The sequence below is a fragment of the Xiphias gladius genome, chromosome 11 (assembly GCF_016859285.1).
Source record: "Xiphias gladius isolate SHS-SW01 ecotype Sanya breed wild chromosome 11, ASM1685928v1, whole genome shotgun sequence".
NCBI classification, from domain to species: domain Eukaryota; kingdom Metazoa; phylum Chordata; class Actinopteri; order Istiophoriformes; family Xiphiidae; genus Xiphias; species Xiphias gladius.
Genome location: NC_053410.1, coordinates 14,120,795 through 14,141,804, shown reverse-complemented (window position 1 = coordinate 14,141,804; position 21,010 = coordinate 14,120,795). Strand labels below are relative to the sequence as shown.

General features: G+C 39.5%; 1 long non-coding RNA gene across 1 annotated transcript in view; it reads right to left on the bottom strand.

Annotated features, from left to right (window-relative positions):
• Nucleotides 1-105: 105 nt before the first annotated feature.
• LOC120796704 overlaps nucleotides 106-21,010 on the bottom strand; it is a 43,160-nt gene continuing 22,255 nt past the window's right edge. The window contains exons 2-3 of the long non-coding RNA XR_005708415.1: nucleotides 7,220-7,366; nucleotides 106-925 (exon numbers count right to left, since the gene is read on the bottom strand). This is a non-coding gene — a long non-coding RNA (uncharacterized LOC120796704). The remainder of the gene's footprint in view (nucleotides 926-7,219; nucleotides 7,367-21,010) is intronic.

Below are 21,010 nucleotides of genomic sequence, written 5' to 3'. Positions count from 1 at the left end.
GCAGTACATTGTGCAAAGTGTCACTTTTCTGCTGACATGGGAGTGTAAACGCACTCATGCGCGCACACACACACACACACACACATGAAGACGCTGGCTGTAGCACAAACATGAGTAGACAACCTCTAAGGCATTACAAGTTTATAAAAGGGCATTGAATAAGAGGGCATTGAATGAGGGCTGTGTTTGTGCGTGTGTGCGCACATGCATGAGTACAAAAGTTTTTACCAACTTTACTCCCTTTAAGAACAAGTGGTCTGATTATGGAGTGCTGAGCTGCACAACTATGTTTTATATTTGTGCATAGCTATGTGTATATGTGCGTGGATGTGTGTAAACGTAGAAATGTGTGTAACTACTTTTGGAAAACAGGGTATGGAGATTGTACCGTTCATATCTCTGGGTTGTTTACAGGGTGGACAAAGCTTTGCCAAAGTGACGTAAGATCATCTACCCTAACTTTGAGTGTGTATGTGTATGTGTGTGTTTTCTCATATGTATTTTTGTGTTTTGTGTGTTCTTCCACACTCAGGATGAGCTTTGGCTTGTGTAAGGAGCTTTCCTTAGGAGACGAAAGCATGGCTGACAGCGGCAGGGGATTAGCTTTCACCGAAGAAACATCCATGAATACTCTGTGCGTGTGTGTGTGTGTGTGTGTGTGTGTGTGTGTGTGTGTGTGTCCACATCTGTTTGTGTCTACTTTTGTGTGTGTGCGTTTGTGTGTGAGAGCGTGCGATTTTTGGCATTAGGAACGTGTCATCATAAAACAACAACAGATTTCTCTCTTCTTTAAACAGCTGGATGCCTCTATCTGCCAGCTCTCCTCATCTATGCGGAGCATCTGCTTCAGACACAGTCAACTGCAGGTCATCTGAAACACTGCAGACTCCACACAGTCACTCCAGACTGGATGCTGTAATTGGACCTGTCCAGGATGATAACAGCAGAAAGATAACTAGATAAACTTGGCAGAACATTTTCACAGTTTACAGTGTGTTACAATTAAGCAAATGCACTTAGCTGGCCAGCAGACAGAACTGAACCAGACAGATGAACATTAAATCCCCATGTTGGTTCCTGGCTCAAATACGCTTAAAAACCAATGGCTAATTTGAAAAAAAGTGAAAATTAACGAATGAACATAAGGCCGTCAGCAGACAGGAGCTTAATTGTTTTTTCCAGCCCTACAGCTGTGTAAAAATCTGGCAAGTCTTCTGATGATGGCAGGCGGTCCCCAGTGGTGACAGTATGTCTGCTCTCATACAGTAGGTAATTTCTAATCAAGTTTTTAAAGTTATATAAAAAGGTGCAAACTAAAGGCCCTCTGCAAATAACAGTATGAAAGCAGGAGCTGAAAAACTTTGATCTTTCATGTACGATACAATGAAGATGTGCCACTGGATGCAGCAAGTACTTAATGAACCGTCCGAGTTTAAGAGTCTTTTATTCTGTAATATTTCCGCTTTTTATTGTACTTATTTGTAGTTTTGTTTCCATTGACGTCAGCAACAGTACAATACACTAACAACTTGATGTGTTATGTGTTGTTGTGCTCAAAGTCTCCTATGGGTTAACACGTTTATTTATGTGTATGTATGAACACAACTGGTCAAAACTTTTCAAACATCCCCAGTTTTACAGTTTTTATTCAAATTTGATGGTAAGCAGTAAACCGCCAGAGGTAAAAAACAATAACAAAAGCAAAAAAAGTTTAGGTCACCAAAAACTGAAAAATAATGAACGTTTCAGAGTTATAAAGTTTTCAAGGATCAATAATTGATTAAAAACATTTTTCCTCCAGCAAAAGAAGTAAATGAAGCCTTCAAAGTTCCTGTAAACAATTCCTACAGGTGCCCCAACTTTTGTTGATTACTTAAAAAAACCCTCTGTCTGTACAGAGGCAGTGTTGGAACAACCTGTTTTACTACACCCTCTGATGCATTATTAGTTCAAAACTGTATTGCAGGAAGTAGGACTGTTTATTGCTATCACAATAGTGAGAAAAAGGCAAGTACCAAAGGAAGACAGACTGGTTTGCCAGGTGTTCATCCTACAGCAAGATAATGACCCAAAACATTGGAAGAAAAGAATAAGACAGTCGACCATAACTGTACACAGTCTCCGAATAGGGATATGCAATATGACAATACACTGTATATCGTGTGACAACAGAAAAACGTCAATCATTTCATATTATGCTCTATGGTTTATTTGGTTGTGTTGTAAATCACACTCTTTACGGCATCATTTGGGCGAAGAGATTTTGGTGTATCATACAGCCCCATCTCCAGACCTACAGTCAACCCTGTCGAGCTGGTGTGGGATGAACTGGACAGAAGGTGAAACCAAAGCAACCTAAATATTTGTGGGAAACTTCTGCAAAATTATTGGGGTGAACTTTCTGGACAATATTTAATTTCCCTCTGTAGGAAGAATGCTAAAAAGTTGAATGAGTTGACTGAGTCAAAAATTTAGATTAAATTTTGCTAAACAAAAATATACATTTTTTTTAAATCTACAATTGTAAATTTGTTCTATGCTTTAATTACAGACTATAATTAGACATTTAACTATGTAGATTTCAGGAAAAAAAATTAGAAAAATAGAGGCGTTCTGAAACTTTTGACTGGTAGGGTAGGTAAATAATATATTGCTTATTTTACAGTTTTCATGTAAACATATAGTATAAACAAGATAGTAATCCCTCCAATCTGGTTATTTAAGAGTTTTGACGAGGAAGTGAGTGGTTCAACAAGGCAAAAATGACATCAGCAGCAACTATACAGTAACTAAAGAGTTGTTTTTTTTTTTTTAAATGTACTTCACTGGGTCATTAAAACACTTATGTACTACAATTGCTTTTTGTATATCTGCTAACATTGCTGCTAAGAATATCTGCTCTTTGGCACTTTTATCCGTCAGACTGTATTATTTATATAGATCCTTCTCTGTCTGGTTATACATTGTTCCTATTATTAATATCCAGTGGTGTGTACCACAAAATGTGCTGTTTGAGTATTCATAGTCACAGTACAGAATATCCTCAAGGCTATGATGGCTTTTATGCAACCATTACCAGCAAATTTATACTGCTTCAAGTTTTTGTCCAAATATACACGTATTTTAAAAAAACCCCAAAACAATACAAGAAAGAGCCCTAATTATCTCCTTGGGGCCCAAAAGAAAAAAAAAAAAGCAACCAGTAAAGCGCAGTTTACTTGATGGGAACTGTCAGCGTGGTTGTAACTCTGACCAGTGACACTGCATGGCTTTAACTACCCGTATAATATTATTCATGTTCACATCGCTCACTAGGATTGTATGGCCTTTGCTTTCTGGGTGCTTTTTTGTTATACAAGTCTGACCTCTGGCCTGCCTTTATGTGTGTTTATGTCCATAGTGTGAGCTTGTGTACGAATGTTGTGTGTGTGTGTGTGTGTGTGTGTGTGTGTGTGTGTGTGTGTGTGTGTGTGTGTGTGTGTGTGATGTTGATGTTGATGTTGATGCTAACGCAGGCCCCAAGGGTATGATGGTGAGGTTGGGGACAATCCATTTAGCTTACTCACCCTGGTAATTATTCAGCATCAGTATCACGGATGACACATATACACAAACCACCAAACAAAGTAATGCACATTTAAGAGGGAAAGGCACAGAGAGAGAGAGAGAGAGTGGCAACGAGTGTAAGAGATTACAGTGCTTAGTGTAAAGTAACTCTGAATGCAAATGGTTGAGCTATCGACCTGCTAATAGAGTAGGCCTGCTGCATGTACTGCATGTGTGTGTGTCATGGTCTGAGAATGTGTGTGTGCATGCGCATCCTCTTCCTGCTTGAGGCAAGGTGAAAGGTTAATCCAGGACTGTCGCTGGTTAGCTCTGCTCACACATGCTTCCTCTGTCACACTTCAGCACACTCACACACGCAGACTCATGCCTTAGGCTCCTCTCATTTCCTCCAAAGGCACTTGTCCTTGTCTTCCCTCACACCTTCTGCCCGGAAAATCGCACAAACACGCAGTCTTTGTATACACACACACACAGCCCTGAGCGTCACTGTCTGTGATGTTAATAAGGTTAGGGCGGGTAAATCCTGAATCATGACTCTTAGCTCTGCTCCCTTAGCAACTGCTACTGCCGGACTGTGTTTACCTGGCACGCCCACACACACACGCGCGCACGTACACGCGCGCAGACACACGCGCAGACACACGCGCACACACACAGCGTGTCAAGGTGACCTTCACATCCTCACAAACACTTCCCTCATACATGCACTCATTCTCATCCTCAAACAGTATATCACACGTCCCACGTGTGGCCCTGGGGCAGATTATTGGATTAGAATATTAACAACCCCCTTCCCTCACAGACCATGACCTTTTTTTTTTAACCCTACCCCCTGCCTCGACTCCTACTTTCCTGCTCTGCACTCCTTGGCTCTGTCACCTTTCCTGCCCCGCTCTTACTATTCGTCATCGTGTACCTCCTACTTCAAAGACTGGAAATACCAATAGTATGTATGAAGATATATGTGCATTGTTGCAGAGTATGTGCAGTGTTCATATACAAATTTACTATGTGAAAAGTACAATACATGAAAGGTACTGATGTGCGTGCAAAACAAGAAAATACTGGGTAGCTGATGCTCACTACACAGTCAGAATGTCCCATGAATCTTTGTTCCATGTTGTTCCCATAGAAACAGCCCAATGAGGGGACATTTTTCTGAACAATGAGATAACAAAGGGAGGACTCCAAATTAATGTTTTTGAACAACTGTGCGACTAAAATATAGAGCTGAATGTAAAGGCAACAAATCTCCTCTAGCAATGTGAATGCTCCCCTCTGCTTCTGCGTCGTTCGGAAACAATTAGTCAATTAATTAACTAGTCAACTATTTTGACAATCTGTTAAGCTACTAAGTAATTTTATCCAGCAAAAGTTTCTGAAATGTGAAGATTTGCTGCATTTCTCAGTTTTATATCATTGTAAATTGTATGTCTTTTACGGCTGGTCAGTCAATCTGACATCTCCTTGGGCTCTAGGACATTATCGTCGGCATTTCACACTATCCTCTGACATTCTCGAGCTTAATTCAGTGATTCACAACCTGGTGGTCAGGGACCCTAATGCAAAGCCAGATAAATCTGAAACCCCCCCCCAATAAAAGGGACAATAAAGGGATAAAAACAGAAAAACTTTGGGTTTTATATGTGTTTTTCTTACTTTCCAAAAATTGTGCTTTTCCTTGTGAAATACTGGATACTTTCACCTCTTTAGATCTCAAAAAAATAAAAAATAAAAAATAAATAAAAAAATAACTCTTTAGTTTCTTCTCATGAGCGCGGAAACAATTTGATTAATTCAATCATTTGTCTACTGTTTTATTAATTTATTAATCCTTACACGTCAGTCATAAAGAAAAGATACCGGTTCTTCTCAGATACAACAATTTGATGCTTTTCTCTCTTTTTTCATTTTATCATTCATATTATTGTACACTGAATATCACTGGGTTTTGGACTGTTGGTCAGCTAAAAAAGCTAACGTTAAAAAAAATGTCTCCTGAAGGGTCACAGGGAGAAATGGCTTCATTTTAAGGAGGTCACAAGCACAAAATTATGGGAAAGACGGGACTAAACAATTAATCAATTTTTATCAAAAAATAATCGATACTGAAAATAATCGTTAGCTAATGCCTTACTTCTTTGTGAAAGTCTGTTTGTTCAAGGTGCACAGGAACACATGCTGCATTCTGCACTAATAGTATGTATTATGCTGTACACAGTTACACACCTAGCCTTCAGAACCATTTTTGACCACTCTCTCTGTCCCACAGTTTTCTCTCTTCCCTTTCTCCTCTTGTTGCTCTTCCCTCCATCTTTGCTGCTACCTGTCCCCTCCCAGAGAACAATACACTGCACCAGAGTCATGCCCTCCCACTCCTTAGAGAGTCTAAAGTGCTGGATGAGTCCTGACAGAGCAGACAGGGTGTAGGGGGCCACTGTTTTAACAGCCATTACCGGGATAGGTGCTGACAGCTATGGTGGCTGTGCATCCCTCCCCCTTTCTCTCACTATGTCTCAGCATTGGAAGTGTGTGTGTGTCTGTGTGTGTGTCTGTGTGTGTGTCTGTGTGTGTGTGTGTGTGTGTGTGTGTGTGTGTGTGTGTGTGTGTGTGTGTGTGTGTGTGTGTGTGTGTGTGTGTCAATGCTTCAACTAGGACATGGCCAAGGAGTGGCATTTTTACAAGGATAGTGATGAACACATAATTTGCTGTTTGGGATTTTTTTTTTTTTTTTTTTCCCCCCCCATTTCAGGCTCAGACCAATGGCCATTTATGAAGACAAACATCTTATTTCTTTGTGTGTCTGATTTTGCTTGTCTATCTGAACTAAGGTAAAAGCAGACAGGGCTAGGCTCATACTGAGGTGAAAACATTTCAAAACTGCATTATCAAACAAAGTTAAAATACACTTCAAACTGACAAGAGGCACAATTATGCAAAAAGCTGCAGAGATGAAAGAGTTATTGTATTATTTAGTGCATTGTTGTAATGATTTCTCTTGAGACCTACTCTGAATGCTAATTTGATATCTTCATTTCAGTTATACACTGCAAAGGTCAGCTGCAGGATTACTCAAGATTTTAGTCCTTTAATTTAATATGTCAATATAAATATTACTAAAATTGCTTACTCAGTTAGGTGGGTGTTGCTTAGCATGAGCTTCAATCCAACTTATCTCTTTGTTTTAATTAAATGTGGTGTGTTTGCCTCTGGAGTTGCTTCGTGTCATGGCAATAAAGCTACAGAATGCAACCAGAGCTCCTGGCATCATGAAAAACAATTAGCAGTTCAAGATAAAGGCCAGATCCACAGTAATTAATGCACCTTAAACATGAGGGCTTATGCTCCTATCTTTCTCCTTTGTTTTGATTTGGGGAACAGCCAGACTGAAGCCATAATAGACGGCTACAGTTATGAGATGATTGTGAAATAGGATTATTGGTTTATGCTTTACGTACAGTAGAGCTGTCATTTCCAGTAAGATGGATTTCTCCCAGTGCAGGAGAGGGATAAAAGCGATGTAGATGTACAGTGTTACATCTCTGAACATTTGCCGTGTTACATTACCAATGAAGACTTTGTTTATTTTGCTATCTACGCTATATTATGAATGGCATGAAACATGGATTTACAGGTAAATGAAATTACTTACCAGGGTCATCTGTCTTGCCAGTGGGCTTGATGTCCCCTCTGGTTAAAGAGCCAGTGTCAGGGACAAAAACAAGACTAACAAATTCTTTCCTTTGTTTTGTTTTCAGCCTGAAGCAACACCAGCAGTAAGCCCTCAAGACAGGCCACTCTGGAAAGAGGAAAAGATGAAGACAGAGATTATTAGAATAAACAACTTCACAAAAGAGGACTTGTGTCAGACTAGGAAGAGTATGTGAAAGTAGTGCAGAGTAACTTCAGTTTATGTGTCTACATGTGTGCGTGTGTGTATATGGATGTCCTTGGCCTCCATGCCTGCATCTGCAGTATGCATGTGTGGGCCATTGTGAGTTGGTTTATTTCTATCTTTGATCTAAAAATATCTCTCTGAGATTTATTCAGCACTCAAGTGTTTGATATAAGTTCTCGACACCAACAGCCGTCAGAAAAACTGCAGCTGCCTATTGCCATAAAACTCCTGTGTGAACCACAATCCTAAAATTGAACTGATGTCATGTGTAGCCCAGAGTGGCAATAACCATTACAATGATCGTCACAGAGCAGCAGTAATAATAACTCTGTAACTGGTCATCCCCTAAGTGCTCTGACAGTGATCCAAGTCTGAACACAGTCTTCTTTGTCTACATGCATTTCACACAATGCACTCGGAAAGGATTCAGACCCCTTCCTTTTTTTCAAATTTTATTATGTTGCTCCCTAATGCTAAAATCATTTGAATAATTATTTCCTGTCATCAATCTACACTCAATACCCCATAATGACAGAATTGTAGAAGTTTTTGTAAATTTATTCAAAAGGAAAAACTGAAATCACATTAACAGAAGTAACCAGACCCTTTGCATCAACACTTGAAATTTAGCTCGGGTGCCTCCTATTTCTCTTGATCATCTTGGAGATGTTTCTACACCTGTGGTAAATTCAGTTGATTGAACATGATTTGGAAAGGCACAGATCTGTCTACACAAGTTTTCAAAGCTGATTATGAATATCAGAGAAAAAAACTAAGCCATGAGGTCAGAAACTGCCTGCAGAGCTCAGAGACAGGATTGTGTCGAGGCACAGATCTGGGGAAGGTTACAAAAATAATTCTGCTGCATTGAAGGTTCCCAAGAGCACAGTGGCCTCCATAATTCTTAAATGGAAGAAGACTGAAACAAACAGGACTCTTCCTAGAGCTGGCCGCCCATCAAAATTGAGCAATCGGGGGAGAAGGGGCCTTGGTAAGGGCCTTGTCAGCAGGACAGCCATCACTGCAGCACTCCAACGATCTGGGCTTTATGACAGAGTGTCCAGCTAGAGACTCTCCTCAGAGAAAGACACGTGCTTGGAAAAAAGAAAAAAAAACCTAAAAGGTCTCTCAGATTATGAGATCCTCTGGTCTGATGAAACCAAGATTGAACTGTTTGGCCTCAATTATAAGTGTCAGGCCTGGAGGAAACCAAGCACCCTGCCCTATACCATACCAACAGTGAAGCATGGCGGGGGCAGCATCAAGATGTGGGGGTGTCTTTCAGCTACAGGGACAGAGAGATTCAAAAATGGCTGTCAACCAATGCTCCCCATCCAGCCTGACAGAACTTGAGAGGATCTTCAGAGAAGAATGGCAAAAAATCCCCAAATCCAGGCATGCAAATCTTGTTGCGCAAAACCCCAGAATACTCGAGGGTTTAATCGCAGCCAAAGGTGTTTCAACTAAGTACTGAGTAAAGGGTCTGAATATTACCGATTTTAGCAAAGGGCTGCAACAGAACAAAATGTGAAAAAAGTGAAAGGGGTCCGAAAAATTTTCTGACTGCGCTGTATATAGTGACGCTGATAGTGGCACATACATGGCTCTCTTTCAGACCACTTGAGACCTACTCAGGTCCAGACGTTTAAATCCAAGGACAAGAAAACCCCCAATGACCTCAGCCATTACAGATTGCATGAATTTCCATAACTTTAAAAGGGTATTTTTGGTTTTAAATCTTGTGTTGTCTAAGTGTAGTGTCACTTTTTTTCAGATGGTGGATGTGTCATGTTGAAATCCATCTTTTCATATTCCAAATAATCAAAACCTGGAGATGTGGCATGGTTAACCGTACAGAAGGAAGTGGAGAAAAGTAGCACAAAGACTTTTAAACGTGCTCCTGTTCTGAAGTGAGGGTGTGTGCAGCTTTGTGAATCATAGGGTTGAAAACATTCCCATGACACTGAATACTAATGTTAGATGCAGTATGGAGGTGACAAAAATTCTATTCTCTGTTGAGATGGACAATATTTAGATAATGTTTTTTTAGCTTTGTGTTGCGATTTGCCAGAGAAAAAACTTCCCTCCCAATCCATGTAGCAGCCAATGTACAATACAATTGGGATGTAATGTAATGCATGCAAAGTCTAAAACGTTGCATTCACTTGCCTTTTTGAAACCTACTGCTTGCACGTTTTGGTAATAGTAATGCATTGCTGCACATACTTGCACCTAAACCAGGAAGTCACCTTTTAGTACTGAACAGGCATCTTTTCAACACCTAATTCATTCATCAAAAAAAGAAACCTTTTAATACCTAAAAAATAAGACCAGTCACTGCTGTTTAACACCCCTCCATCTCTAGTGTCTTCAGAGTGTCTTTAAAGTGAGTTTCAATAATAGTTTGTAGCACCATAAGACGAGCAAAGAGAAGACACGCTCCAGTTTCCTGTGCTGGCACTGAGAGATTGGCCCTGTGCAGCATTTCTCTATGAGCTGAGGAAAGGACTGAGAAAGACAGCACCCAATGCTAAGCTATCCTCTGTTGATTTCTTGTTGGTTCGAGATCCGTTTTTTTTTTTTCCTTAAACACATTAAAAATGTTTTATTTTGTGCTTCGTTCATTTCACGGTGAAGAGATTGAACGACGAATGACCTGATTAGAAATTGTTTTTATATGAGATGAGTAATGGTTTTTATGCAATCACAAGGCAGTATTAACAACCATAACAATGTGGTTTTGAAGTGAAATAGTTTAACAAAGCAAAAGAAGTGGTTTGTGTAAATAAGAAGCAGCTGCAGGCAAAGTTTGTGTTTTAAGAAGTAAGAGTTTTATATTCATAGTGTTTATCTGCACTCAGCTCCTGGCGATAAGGGAAAAGTACTTCTTGTGGATATTATTACTGAAAAATATAAATATACCGGCACTGAAATAAGAATAAACTGTATTTTGGTGGGTCATGTTTTGAATGGATAACCATCAATGAAAATAAACTCATCCTGAGCTGAGGAGTCTGCGATGATGGACCAAAATCCAGCATGTGGAAGACACTGAGTGATCATACTCACTAAGAGGGATTTGGTAACAGCTGTTTTCACGAGGACAACCGCAACCATCACAAAGACAGTCTCCTCAGAGAAATCCCTGATATGTGACTGTTTTGCCAGCGGATTCGTAAAACAGCCAAAACAGCAACGCAGGACTACAGACTGTTGGATTTTAACATGGCGTCTAAAATTACCAGCCCCTGTGTTGTCAGTAATGCCACAAGAAAAACACAAAAACAAGAGGTCATTTGGCATTTTCGATGAGCATCGTGACTGTTGTGATGACTAATTACACTGACTCTCTCTAGCACTGGTGTATTCACAATAGAAACAGTGTCTGTGTGTGTCAATATCACAGTCTGTGCCGAGGATGACTGTGTCATGAGTCACATATTTTAGCAGATGTTACATATGACAGAGATGTATCTATGGATAGGAATTCTGTGATACGATGCTTGCGGGTGGGTGTCTGTGTATGTGAAGCTGTCAACTACACTGGCAGCTGTGAGCTGTGTACTGTGAGCACATTTGTAAAACACACCTGGTGATGAATACAATGAAGATGAGAACTATATCTATTTTCTCTTGCCAAATCCAGACGTGCTTTTCTTCTTCTGTTTGCTTGCACCGCTATGTAGATGATGTATGAAATTTGCTTACTGGTAGCGATCATCTGTTACCACACATGCACAACCTCCAGCTTTGCAGTATCCCTCACACTATTATATTTAAACTATTAATTCTGTCAATTAATGCCCTTTTACTTTTAATGTCTCTTTCACTTATTTCCTTTTCCAAACTTTCTTTTTCTGAAATTTCTCTTACACAAACAATCATACAGCACTTCGTCCAAAGGTACTATGTAGTTTTATACACAATATGAACAAGAGATATGAATTGGGGAATGTCAGGAAATAGAAATCCAGTTATATCAGTGATTATTTGTAGTTTAAAAATGGGGAGGTAAGTAATTAAAAAGGACCAAAAGTACAAAATGTGGACAAAAGTAGAGATCAATTGACATAGATATTTGAGTTTAAAAAAAAAAAAATCTGACAGTGATAGATCTTTTTTATTTATAAAATGTATTATTTTTACACAATATTTTTGATAAATGTGCCTTAAATTAAGTTATTTGACATTATTACTTTTGGGAGTTACATGGTTTCCCATAATGTATCACTGATGTCAGAAGATGTCACACTTTTATGAAATATAATATTCAGTTTCAAGGAAAACAAGTAGAGGTACTACTTCACACAGACAGGGACATGTACAAGTATTTACTGAGTGAGGTGATTGTTTAAACCGTCATTTAGCATCTTCATTGATAATGAGACAAGATAAATCAAAATCTGTCTGAATCAGCTCAGCGGATGACCATGATTGATCAGACACATCATACATTTGCTTTGCAGTAATTAATCATTAGAGCACATCACAATCTAAGGAAAAAAATACAACTTAAATTCTCAAAAATTTAAGAAAAATAGAAACAAAGAATTTCCTGAGAGAAACCATAAATTGTTCATGTTTTGAAAAATATGAGCGTTCTTTTACTTGTCAGTGCTTTCTGGTGGACAAAGTATTTAACGGCAACACTGTTTCCAAATTACCTAAAATGTATTTTTGGAATTTAAGTCACATTTTTTTTTTTTTACCAGTACCAACATACAGTGATACAGAAAAGTAGGAAGGACATGAAAAGCAAAGAACGAAGAAGTTTAATCTGAACTGTGTGTTGTTCTGTGAACCTTGGATGTGACTTGTGTTGAATAAATACAGCAGATGAAAATGTTGGAAAATAAAAAAAAGTAGATGCACAGTTTGTTCCGATCAAGCAATTAGCTTCAAAGCTTAGTTCTCTCGACAAAGTTTCCATAGTAACATTGGTGTTTCTGCTAGATGAGGAAAGAGAGAGGCGGAAAGTTTTGTGTATGCTAGGAGCACCATCACAGAAACTCACACATGCCTTCCTTAAAATAGCGTTGAAATAAATGAGGATAATAACCCACCAACTTTCAACATCACAGTTTGTCTGAGCTGCAGGATATCTCCACAGTGGAGCAAAATGTTTATCTTCGTTCTTTTAATTTCCTTGAATGGAAACCACACTCATTATTTACAAAGAACAGTACAATAAAAGCATTAAAAAAAAAAAAAAAAAAAAAACAAGCAGCAGGAGGGAGAGGAAATCAGTGCGGACGGGAGGTGCTGTGCACTCTTAATGGCCCACTGTAGTCAACAGGGGATGAGCTAAATAAAACATTAAAGCTGCTATTATGTCATTTCCACTGCGCCATCCAACCTCTGCGTACCAAAAGTCAGTGGGTGTGAGAACACTAGGCCACCTCTCCACTTAGCCCACAGTAAGGCATGTTATCTTGGCTCATCCATATTCATGACCCTATCAATGTAACCCCATGTCCTGCTGGGAAAGGTAATCTCTCTACAGTCGGTGCAGCTCACAACTCTGCTTCTCGAACTCCTTCGTTTGAAACGTTAGCGAGGCTCAGCCTCAATGTAGTGTTTAGTACATAAGCTGTGGTAATTGATTGTGTAATCATTCTAAAACACATGAAGTAGTATCAGTGAGTCTCAGTAATGGTACCCAGAGAACAGGTAGTGCGATCCCAAACAACCGCATCATTAAGAGAAGCATTTGTCAAAAATGTTAAGATGGAAATTTGTCTACAGTTGACATTTTATAGGACATCTGGGTCACAGGGGTTGCACAAAGCAAAATCCCTTCCAGAGGAGATAGTGGAGTGATAATTTACTGTACAGCACAGTCTCTTCATGAGTATGAAGCAATTTTAATCACTGAGTCACCCCTCCTGATGACTGGTAAATGAACAAAAAGGAATGGCTTTCAGGGGAGAAATAACACTGGCAGTTAGAATTTCTGAACTTCTCTTTGATTCAATTGCACTTTCATTTAGTAGAGTAATAACAATGCCTGCCTGGTGGAAAGGGTTACACTGATGGTGTAGAGAGAGTGATATTAAATTTTATATTCACTGAGGACAGACAACAAGCACAGCAGTATTTTTATTTTTTTGTCTTGTTACATTAATACATCATTTCAAAAATCAAAGACAACAGATTATAGTTAAGGCTTCTCTCACTTCACCTGTCACATGTTGTGTATGCACGCCCCTAACTGGTTGTTACCATCAACAGTAGAACTGTGAGCCCAGACAGCCCAGTAGCAGCAGATTTCCCCTACGCCGCTCTGCCCCATGCAGCAGGCTGTTTATTGTCAGAGCCTCTCTGAGCTTCCCTGTCAAAAATCATTTTCGCCATCACAATATCTCAACCCATAGCCCCCGCTGGCATTTAAGGCAGTGGATCGCAGGCTGGCGAGTGACACAAGCATCTAGACACATATGCAGCGCTGAATGCATCCGCATCAACACCAAAGCACTAGTGGTGGTGTGCTAATTCTTGAAGACACAGATGAGGTGTTAGACTGCAGCAAACTAGCATATCTGCAGTGATGCCTTACCTGTCCACATTGATTCATTCTTGCAAATCTACAAGCTGGCCCTAGACCTGGCACAGACCAACTGTCCTTTCAAAAGGGCAGGAGGTCAAGGCAGCTTCACCACGTGACAGGGACACACCATGTCACTTGCACAGAGAAAATAAAATGTACAGTTCTGGGTCACTATTGTCTTAGATTAAACCTTTTTAAACTGCGTATTTGCATCACTGGGTTAGGCCAATCATACTGTCAACATGCCGTCAAAACTCCTGATAGTTTAGAAATAAATTGGTTCCAAGTTGTAGGATATGCTTTTTGTATTAATTACTTTATAATCTGATAATAAAGTCACAAAAGTTATGGGGGTTATTTTTATTATAAGGCCGTAACAATGACAATGACAAAAAATAAACAATTTGTTTATTTTTCTGAGAAATGTTGTTGCCAGCACCAAACAGTGTAATTAAAAACAATCTAATCTTACCTAATCTATTCTACTCTAATCTTATCTAATGTCCATGAACCAAATTTCATTGCAATCCATCCAACACTTGTTGAGGCATTTCACTAAAAATGTGAACGTGCTGGCTGATGTTGACAGAAATAAAGTCAGGGGATCACCCAAGTCATTAGGATTAATTCCCTGGAGACCATGAATGACTGTAAAATTTCCTGCTAAAGTCATCCAAAAGATGTTAAAATATTTCTAGACCAAAGTGGTGGACCCACAGACTGACATTGCCATCCCTAACATCCCCAAAAATGCTCTTAAAAACGGTAATCAACAGTCATAGCATCACAATTTTAAAATATTATTTATTGCCCCAAAGTACTTGATAGATTTTTTTCATTTTTTTAAGGAAAACAAGATTCAAGACACAACAGTAGACTGGTTTGGGATTTTGGGTTTGCAAATTTACAGTCTGTGTTGAAAGTCAATCGAAACATTAAAGCTGATTAAAATAGCAATACTTATGTCAAGTATTGAGTTGATATGGATGCCCCTGTTTTAAATTTGTGTCCTACCTGCTTTTGTGACCAAGACCAATTGTTGCATAATAATGAAATTATATCAAGTGTAACACAGACAAATTACTCCAGTATTTTTAACCTTGTTTCAAGCTAAAAACGACAAGGATGTAGCTCCAGTCAAGCATACATTGTTTTGGCTTCTGCTATAAACCCAAATCTGTCTCTTGCTGTTTTTCAAATGAGGTAGCTTTGCCAAGTGCCAAAGACTCCTTCAGTAAAAATCTTTTCGCTGTTCATGCTCTATGCCTGACCAGAGAAGCTTTAATTAAAACTAAGATCTGATATATTCATGGTTTCAGCCCCTGACTGCACCAACGTACACTTATAGGTTTGTGTGTGTTGATGCACGTGTGTATGTGTGAGCTAGTGCGCACTAGCATTCAAAGCAGATGTCTGTGCATGGGTGTGCAAATACAGGTGGGTTTTTATTTTTTGCATATGCAGTGTAAATGGAAATGTGTATGTCTGTGTGTGTGTCTATGTGTGTGTGTGTGTGTGTGTGTGTGTGTGTGTGTGTGTGTGTGTGTGTGTGTGTGTGTGTGTGTGTGTGATTTATGCAGGTGTTTTGGCAAATAGCGTTTGCAGTGTGCATGCACCCTAATAAATTCATAACAAGATGCACATTCCATCTAAAATCTATTTCACCATCTGGAGACTTTCATGACAAATCAATCCTGTTTGTTCAAAGTTCAAAGAAAAAGTCATTCAATTTAAATAAAACGGGATCTCTTTGCACACTGTAGGTAAAGTAAAATTAGATACAGAAAAAATACTGAAATTTACCGTCTACAAAAAACAATTGATATAGTTGATCCATCATGTAGTTGTCACATTCCTACATAAACAAGAGGGACTGAGATTAGGAATATCACAGGGATGTCCCACAATGCCTACACTCATAGCCTAACCTAAACTGGGCAAGTGAAGCAGCATTTGGCCTAATACTATGTGTATCAGCCTCGACTCAGGAGGGGGGACAGAGAGTGTAATAAGTCTGTCTGACAGCTGATGGCTACTACAACCCACCCACAACCATGGCTCTAAATGTGTGACAAGCATGCAGACAAACACACATACATGCACAGACAGCCCACCTGCAGCCAAAATTAGGTTGTCAGAGCAAACACGCATTTAGTCAGGGGCTTTTTTCCCCTGTCAACCAACTGTCCCTTCATGTCAATTTGTGGACAACAAATGAAGAATCAATAACCACCCCTGCTGAGGCCAATGTGCAGTGACCTAATTATATATATGAATGTAAAGTATTCATCAAATACAAAGTCAACATTTTCTAAGGGTCTCTGTGATTTTAAAATAATTTTTACATTTTAGAGCTACTATGGTTTTAAGAGAGGCATTTTTGTTCATTGCTCCTCAGATCCATTTATTTTACACAGCCTTGCATAAATTTAGCTTTCTGTCTTCATCTTTCTGACAAGGTGGCAGCAAGATTTTGTGTCAAATCCACACTATACTATTCAGAACATACTAATCTTTATTGTATATATATTATACAAAATTATATGAGATATTCACAAACAGACACACCGCTGTGTGCAATTTGTCTTAATCTTTTAGCTGGAAGCAGCTGCTCCATTTCCAGTCTTAACTGCACCGTGAGAGAATAGCATAAATCAACACCACGCTCAAGAGCCAGTCAAAATTGAGTATGCATACTGACGTCTTAAAGTGCACTTAATTTTACCAATTTTTCCTCGTGTTAACACACTAAATACTAAAATATCCAGCCAGAATTAGATTGTATTGTACTGTGAAATTGGGTCACAGCTCCAACTTCTAAAATACACTTTTTATATGTTTTTCTATACTCGGTACAAATTATACACATGCTTCATCTACTGCAATGTACCTAATGAAAGGTACATCAGTGAAAACCTGTCCAGGTGTGGTGACTTCCCTGTAAATCCGGTATAATGTCAGACAAATCAGAAAAAAGCTGATGCTTGAGCAGAAACACCAAGAAATCCACAGTTTCAATTAAGAGTTTCAGCTAAGCAGAAAATTACCTTATGATAAGGAACACAGACAAACCCAGAGGTGTGCAGAGTAAAAAAACAAAGCACCAGCTTTTTTTAAAGTATCAGCATTATGGGAGAGTGTGAGAGAAAGAGATAAGGGGGATTGTCAGGCATAGAAAGAGGAGGCCTAGTTGTATAAGAATAACATGTAAAACGTTTTTCACAAGCTTCTAGGCATTCTTACTAACAAATACAGTGCAGTCCATAGGTAATAGGATAATGACACATTTTCTACTGTTTTCACTTTTGTATGCCACCATAAATGTATTTTTTATTTATATTTTTTATTTATTTATATATATAATATATATACTATATATATATATATATATATATATATATATATATATATATATATATATATATATATATATATATATATATATAATATATATATATATATATATATAATATATATATAATATATATATATATATATATAATATATATAATATATATGTGTATATATGCACTGGGGTGCTTTGCAGCCTAGTGTGAAGTAGCGGGGATTATGGACAGCACCTCCAAGTTTGAGGCCATGATCTTCTGCCAAAAAACAGTGCATTAGTCGGAGTTTCTGCCCCAAGGGAGGGAGTTGTTCATGAGTAAGGGTAGGATGGAGCTGGGAGACTGACAGGCGGATGTGTCAGCAGTAAAGCAGGTATTGTACTGGACCACTGTGGTGAAGAGGGAGCTGAGCCGAAAGGAAAGGTTTTTGATTTACCAGTCGATGTACAATTTGACCATCACCTATGGTCATGAGCTTTGGGTAATGACCGAATGAATGAGATCGCTGATACAAGTGGCTGAAATTAGTTTCCTCTGCGAGGTGGCTGGGCTCAGCCTTAGAGATAGGGTGAGGAGCTCTGACATCCGCAGGGAGCTCAGAGTAGAGCCGCTGCTTCATCACGTTGAAAGGAGCCCGCTGAGGTGGTTCTGGCATCTGATTAGGATGCCTCTTGGGCGCCTTCAATTGGAGGTTTTCCAGGCACATCCAGCTGGTAGGAGACCCCAGGATAGACACAGAACAGGCTGGAGAGATTTTATATCTCATCTGACCTGAGAACACCTAAGAACAGGATCCCCCAGGAAGAGCCGGGAAACGTTGCTGGGGAGAGGAGCGTCTGGGATGCCTTGCTTATCCTGCTGCCACTGTGACCCAACTTCAGATAAGTGGCAGAAAAATGAATGGCTGGAGATATTAAATCATATCATATACACACATATACATATATACAAAGACACTTCACTTTTTACTTTGACTACAGCAACTAAACCATTCTCTGGAGCATGGTGTAACAAAAACAGTTAGTTATTCAGTAGTAAAATAAATAATTCTTGTGAGTCAGTGTGAAGCCCTTTACTATATGGTTCATATATTTAAGGGCTTAAAAGTTGCATGAAATGAATAATTAAACACTGAAATGGATGAAGCCTACTCACCCTCTAACAATACAGAACCTTCTCCTCTTTAAAGCAGAATATCAATGGGTGTTGGCCGTAATCAGGCACTGTTGTATAACTGAACTGGATGAGACAAAGTATAATATAGAGCCAATATAACACTAAAATGCACTTAGCCTTCATTAGAGGAGGAGAAAGTGGGAAGTGACTGCATGGCAAGCAAACTTATCTTCTGTGCTGGAAAATGTAAAAGGCTGGGGAGTTAACTGGGCTGAGCTCCTGATGAGGAGCGATATACATTATAATCTTTTAGGTCACAAACCAGAGGGCGGCTGTCATCACAATCACTCCGGGATGAAAAATGCTGCCAGGGTTTGGATAGACTGCTAATATATCTTAGATCCCTAGGCTGGATGATGCCATTCGTCCTAAAATCTGGAGCTGTTTTGACATCCGTGCGAAAGCAGTTGAGAGTTCATGCATGTGAGTCACAAGTGTCACTTCTTGCGTGTCAGCACAACAAACCAAAACAAGAATGATGATTCTGTTTGAGTATTAAACCAAATGGAGATAACTTCTGTCTGCAAAATGTTTTGTTCTTTAAAAACAAATGATAGGACTGAAAACTTGCTCAAGCACTGGCACTCACACTCCTGTCACCAGAAAATACACACACACTCTCCATGACAGGTGCTATCTTTATGAGTAAAAAGAAACTAAGTCTGACCATGTCAGCTTACAGGCATTATGGCTACCTCACTGTACAAAGCTGTAACAAGGTCACTCTGACCTTGGACAACAGCTGCATTGACATCAACGTTAATCCCATATGTGACTGATTTTAAATTCTCCAGTAAGACAATAGAGTATTAATGTAATTTCTTTATTACCATTCGTACAATAACGATGGTAAAACAACATCAACAACAGCATGTTTATTTGATTACATCCTCTTTTCAGCACACAAATGACTAATTCCAAGCATCTTTTGCCAATCAGGCGTTTCATTTAAAGATAACTGTTTGCCAACAAGCAGTGAACAGATGCATTCATCAGAAAACAAAATGAGAGGATCGTTATCCTGGCTTTGCAAATGCAGCTCCGTCTGAAAATCTGCATTAAACAACTCAGTCACAGCCTCCAATCAACTTCTCAGTCACAGCCTTCTTAAGATTCTGATCACAGAATTGTGAGAAATTGCATCACAGCTATATATGTGACAGGAAAGAGAGCGGCAGAGAGACATGGAGTCAGATGGATGGACAGGGACACCAGAGGAACTGTTAGTGATTGGACCAGTTATCCTGTGGGCACAAACAGTAGCAGAGAGCGAGCATGATAAGGGAAAGGAAAGTATGTTTTCACATTTCAGTTTTGGCCACACACAGGTTTTCTATTAGATGACAGATGACATGCTTCACACCCTGCATACTGCAGATATCACTCAACAAAGCCCTTACCTCCTCCTCCCTCCCTTCACCTCTCCATCTGGCTACCGCCTCATCACAATTTTACCCGCTGCCCACCACCACCCCCCACACACATACATCCATACATTGTGTGTTTCTCTGTCAGTGTGTCTTCCTTTCCAGCACTGAAGCTCTAGCCAGGTATGTTAATGAAGTTAATCGGATTGTCGCCTGCAGGAAGTCAGCACAATTTTAACAAAGTTCCTGGTTAATTTTTCCTTAATTCAATCAGCAGCTGCCTGTCTTCATGCAGTGTGTGTGTGTGTGTGTGTGTGTGTGTGTGCGCGTGCATGTCTTTCTATGGTTGTGTTGACAAATACTGGTTTGAAGCCTTTTTTGCCCGTCCTCACAACTTCAAAGGGCTGTTTGAGGGTTAAGACCTTGTTTTAGGGTTCAGATTAGACTTAGGTTTAGGTTAGGGTTGGGGTTAGGCATTTAATTGTGATGGCTAAGGTTAGGGTAAGGGGGCTAGGGAATGCATTTTGTCAACGAGTGTCCTCACAACTAGTGTAAGACAAAGTATGTGTGTGTGTATGCGTGCATGTGTATGCATAGAGGAACACAGGGTGTGCGTTTTTACTTGGGTCTATGTGTTTGGACGCATTTTTCACCCCAAGCCACATTACCAGCAGTTTGGCAGAAATTAGCCATAATCATATTAGCCGCTCCCCCTGCTCGTCTGCCGCGAGCATAAATGTGGGACAGAATTAGAAGCAAGTTTCTCTCCCAGTTATCTCGTGCCTGTGATCAACTCTTCTGACAAGGACAGCAACTTTAAGTGTTGACCAAGACACTCTGAATTTGACGGTGGAATTTAATGCCATTGAATCGCCCCTTAAGACATCTTGAATCTCAAATGTGATGACCCTGTCTCGGCTTGTCACCGTAGCCGCTCAGTAATGACATGAATCAGGTGTCAGAGGATCGTGGTGGGACAGCGGCATTAAATCCAATGAGCTGCCATACTTTGCTATGAGGGAACTCATAGTAAAGATCCCTAAGGATCTTGTGGCCCAGAGAAAGGGGCGTCACATTTTTCATCAACAACACATCCACACTGCATACC